We start from the raw sequence: 5,326 nt of genomic DNA, 5'->3' as shown, positions 1-5,326 counted from the left end.
ATTTTTAGGGTCACTTATATATACTATCATATCATCTGCAAAAAGTGATATTTTGACTTCATCTTTTCCAATTTGTATCCCTTTGATCTCCTTTTGAAAATCTAAGTGATAAAATAAAAGACATCACATGGTCATGGATTGGAAAAGCAAGTCTTTTCAGCAAGGCCCTCGTCCAAGGGATCTGCAGATCCACCCTTTTCATGAGGAACTTTCATGAGCCCTTTGTCTCCTTCCTTACCAGGTGATTGTGAGGACTAAATGGTTCAACATGATGCCATCACAGTCATCATGGCATCTGTCACAGAAGATGGAGCCAATGAAGTAGAGAGGAGGTGGGGACACCTCAGTGTTACCTCAGAGGGAGGTGTGAACTACTTTAGTGAGGTATTTGCATTTCTGTTTCAATTTGATCACTTTTGCTAAATTTAATTATTCTCAATTAACTTCTCACTTTATAGGGTTCATGTTAATTGCTACGAACAAGTTAAACTTATTCCATCAAACTGGCCAATAAACTAGTGTCTAAGAGGAAGGATTATCCCAGACCATTTTCCGGCTGATATTCATGGAGATGAAACTTTAGGACAACTGAAATAATTTTAAAACATTTTAGCTACATCTAGTGTGTGTGTGTGTGTGCGTGTGTGCGTGTGTGCGTGTGTGCATGTGTGCATATGCATATGGATGCATGTGATGCATGTGTGTATGGAGGTCAGATGACAACTTACAGAAGTCACTACTTTCCTTCCACCATGTGGCTCCTAAGGAGATTGAACTCACATAGCCAGACTTGGCAGCCAGTGCTTTTGCCTACTGAGCCATCTCCCCAGCCCCAATGACACTAAAATCTTTAGCAAGATTGTTTATTTTTTTCAATGATTTCATTGTAGGGCCTTAGGTATCCCAGTGTCTGTAAGTACAATGGCCAGCAAACATAACAAAGTGTTTCTAACTTGAGTTCATACTCTGGAGAAGGAGGCAAGTGAGAAATGGATGCAGAGAGTTCCAAACAGCCAGCTATGCTGTGTGTTAAGTCCTGTGAAGAAACAAGTCAGGATGGAGATATGAAGTACTATTTGAGCCAGGGGTACCATGCAAATCCTCTCTGAGAGAAGGGAGTAGACTAACCTCAAATGTTCTCTCATATGTGGGACCTAGGTTTAAGGCATGAAGTAGGATGACTATTTGGGGTAGAGATGAGACCATGGGAAGGGTAAGGAGGAGACAAGGGAGGGGAGTTGGAAGCCAGTGTGAGCAAAAATCAATGATACAGATCTATTAAAATGTCTTAAAGACACCCGCTATTTTGTACACTAAGACACAGTTAGTTGTTAAAAGTTGGACTCCGATCAACTGCAGTTTAAAAATATGAGGCAATGAGCTCTTTTGTTAAATACTCTTTGGGGGTTTTATTGGTCAATTTTCAGGGAACATTTCTGTGAGAAAAATGTGGCCACGGAACCCTCACCTCCAGGGTTCTGGCAAAGCTGCCATTCTTCAGATTGAGAAAGTACTGACTAGAGTCCTAGGGGAGTAAAGGACATGCTGGCCCTCATGAGCCAGTGTTTCAATGCCTTGGTACACCGTGCTTAGCGTTCATAAGCTACACAAAATGCAGGCCCATTTCCACACAGGGATTCCAGCACAATTTTGTTGCAACCTAGAAGGGTTGCCCACTGCCAAGATGGAAATGCAAGCATAAAACGGCAAGGGGGACCATCAGCCTACTGAGGGCACATCGGCAGCCATACCAACAGACCTCGGCTAAAGCAGGAGAGCAGGGTAAGCCTTTACCCCAAAACTTGTGTTTTACAAAAGGCACAGTTCTTCAAAGAGGCCAGGGGCTTTATTGTAAAATCACCAGATTGGGAGGCAAGAGGTCTGGGACTTGAGCCCATGACAATAGGATTACTGGGTGCTCTTAAGCAAGTCATACCTCCTCTGTACTTGTTACCCTCACAGATACTAGAAGAGTTCTCAGGCCCCACAGTGCAAGAGAAAGGGAGGCAGTGATGGGGTCCAGGCAATATCTGCCATTGTCACCAGACCTAAGTCTTCTAATATAATCACAGGGAAAATGCCAACAACAGTTAAGAATCCACTTACAGGGCCCAATTCTATTATCTTCATATGCACCATTTCAATGAGCAACAGTCAAAGCAATTGCATGATGTGTGTTTACTTTGTGTCCCAAACTTACAAACAAAGAAACAGGTTTGTAAATACACAGTCAGTTGTCCAGGATCACACCATTTCTATGACTGCTTTGGCAAGGGACTAGGTTCGATGACCTTCTAAGTCTATATGATCCAGCTGGAACACACACATGCCCTGGATTATATAGTATGATCTTGCTGGAATACAGACACACCCTTAGCACACATCTTTAATCCCTAAACGATGAAGGTATGGTTTGTTTGTAGAAGGAAACAGTCATGTCTCAATATATCATCCAATTGAGGGGCAGACAAAGTGATAAATCAGAGAAAGATGATGGCAGGATGAGTTGGAGATAGACACCGAACCCTCAGGAGAGCAGATAAGAAAGACTACTTAAAAGCAGTGTAAGGAGAGAAGTAGGGTTGAGTTCAGTTGAGTTCCATTCAGTTCCTGCACTCAGTGCAGTTCAGTGCCTATGTTCAGAGGCAGTTGGAGCAAGTGGAGCAATTCAGTCAGAAGCCAAGAGAAGACAATTTGGATCAATAAGCTTGGAGAGGAGTTTGAGCCAGAATGGCTGAGTTGAACCAGCCAACCAGAGTTCAGAAAGAGCTAGAGGACAAGTTTACTCAGCTGTAAGTCTCAGAGGCTGAAACATTCTAGGCTTAGATGAACAGATGAAGGCTGGAAGCTGAAGCCTTCAAGGTCCAGGCTTGCAGAAAATTAGATTGTACAGAGAGACTAGAACCTTCAAGGCTTAGGACTAGGAATATTTAGATAGAAACACTCTGGTCTCAGCTCAAGCCATGTACACTTAAAGCTTGGGTACAGCTCTCATCTCATCCCTTCATCAGAGGAAATAGAAGAGATATTTACGATATGTACAGTAAGAACGCATCCACGACTAATAATTGAAAATTTTAGATCAGCAAAACATCAAGAAGTAAACTTGTATTTAAGCCTGTCCTCAATCTATTAGTGTTTTAGTAAAAGCTCATAGTTATTGTTTGTGATTATCAGTGATGGCCTTAGTTACAGTTACTATAGCAATGAAACACAAGGACCAAAAACAACTTGGGAAAGAAAGGGTTTATTGCACTCACAGCTCCATATAACAGTTCATCATCAGAAGCAGTGAGGGCAGGAACACAAAAACAACAGGAACCTGGAGGTGAGAGGTGCTGCCTACTGGCCTGCTCAGCCTGCTTTCTTATTGAACCCAGGGCCACCATTCCAGGGATGGCACCACCCACAATGGGTTGGGCCTTCCCCCATCAATTACTTATTATGAAAATACCTTATATCCCAATCTTTTATTTGTTTGTTTTTGTTTTCCAAGACAGGGTTTCTCTGTAAAGCCCTGGCTGTTCTAAAACTCACTCTGTAGACCAGGCTGGCCTCGAACTCAGAAATCTGCCTGCCTCTGTCTCCGAAGTGTTGGGATTAAAGGCGTGCACCACCACTGCCCAACCTTTATATCCCAATCTTAAGGAGGAATTTGTAGCCTCCCCCAGCCTGAAGTGGGCTTGTGCAGACCTTGTCTCCACTGAGGTGAGACCACCTGGGGTGCAGCCTTCTGACTTAGATGGCTCTATTGTTCTGTCACCTGCTGCTGCTCTTCTCCAAGATCCTGCTGCCTGCTGAGACACCTTTGAGACAATCCAAGTTGCTCTGGTGTCTTGTGGCTGGATCCAGGTGCCTGGATGGACTGGGGGAGGGGGGGGTCTACCCCCTATATAAGCTTGGACTCTAAGTAAACTTTAAGGTGCCTTGAACAGAGTACTTTTGTCTTGGCGTCTTTATTTCTCTCTCAGTCTAGTCACTTTCAGCCCCAGCCTGCCTTTCAGGAGTACCCAGTTCATGTAGGCCACAGGCGGCTTACAACTACAGATTGGTGCTACAAACACAAACCTGAAAATGACGGGGTACACTGAGGGACCGCTGTCTTATGTGGAGCTCCACGAGAAGGGAAGAACAAGAAGATCGTATCGGGCACAGTGAGCAACAGGTATTTATGCTAGCGCTGGTTTTAAACTTCATTTTTTAAAGAGTTGCTGGAGGTGCGATAGGATACGGGCTAAATTGGAACAGTGCTGACTCAGCGCTGATTCTACTTAGGGTTTGGCAGCGAAAAAATGGGACTAGAAAGTTCAAAACAAGTGATTGTCCGCAGTCAAGAACTGCATCAGGCAAGAGGAGTAGGGCTTAAATAATAAAATAAAATAAAATAAAATAAAATAAAATAAAATAAAATAAAATAAAATAAAAGGAAAATGGATTTGAAACTCTCCCAGAGACAGAGAGAAATCAGGGGACACCTTGTTTTATTCTCTCTGGCCCCTACAGGAGAAGTTCTCTACCCTCTTTGTATTGTCTATGTTTGGTGCACCAATCCGTCCACGTGTCAATTTATGTATGTTTTTGTTTCGTTGTCTGAATGACTGAATGTTGTATGTTTCTTGTTGGAAAATAAAAATGGCTAAAACTTTATCTGCTGATTCAACAAAGCCCAAGAGTGGCCCACACTTTAGCCAAGAATCAAGCACAACAGGAGAGCCACTGCTGAAAAACTGTTTTTGTTTTTTGGTTTGTTTGTTTTTGTTTTTGTTTTTAAGAAAAGGAATCTGCAACCTCTTAGTTCTAAGGCAAATAAGCTGATAGATGTTTTTTCCTAGAAAATTCTCTGCAATCCTGATTATTGTGTTTACTAAATGACAAAGTGCTTTTTTTTTATCTTATAATTATAGCTAGAAAATTTTAAATTCTTTGATTGGTCTAAATTTATAAGATTCGTGTAGCTGCTTCATTTGGTTTTTGACTGGTCTTAAAGGTATAATATGCTCTACATGTCTTCATCATAGACTATTAGTTTATAAGTTATTGGGTATGATTAAAAGGATGTAACATTGGTAGCAAGACAGCTTTAAAATTGGTAACTCAGGGTTGGAGCCTTTCAAACATGTGGCATAAAGCAGGCCAAAAAACTAGGCCTCTAAGGATACTTCTAGTTGTGGTAATATTTAATGTGATTCTTATCCTAAAAAGTAGACTTAGAAATAAGATTTAAAACAATGTCTCTTTTTTTTTGATTTTTAATATTTTTATTACATATTTTCCTCAATTACATTTCCAATGCTATCCCAAAAGTCCCCCATAGCGCCCCCCACTT

Source organism: Mus caroli, chromosome 4 (assembly GCF_900094665.2).
Source record: "Mus caroli chromosome 4, CAROLI_EIJ_v1.1, whole genome shotgun sequence".
Classification (NCBI taxonomy): domain Eukaryota; kingdom Metazoa; phylum Chordata; class Mammalia; order Rodentia; family Muridae; genus Mus; species Mus caroli.
This window is presented reverse-complemented; position numbering follows the sequence as displayed.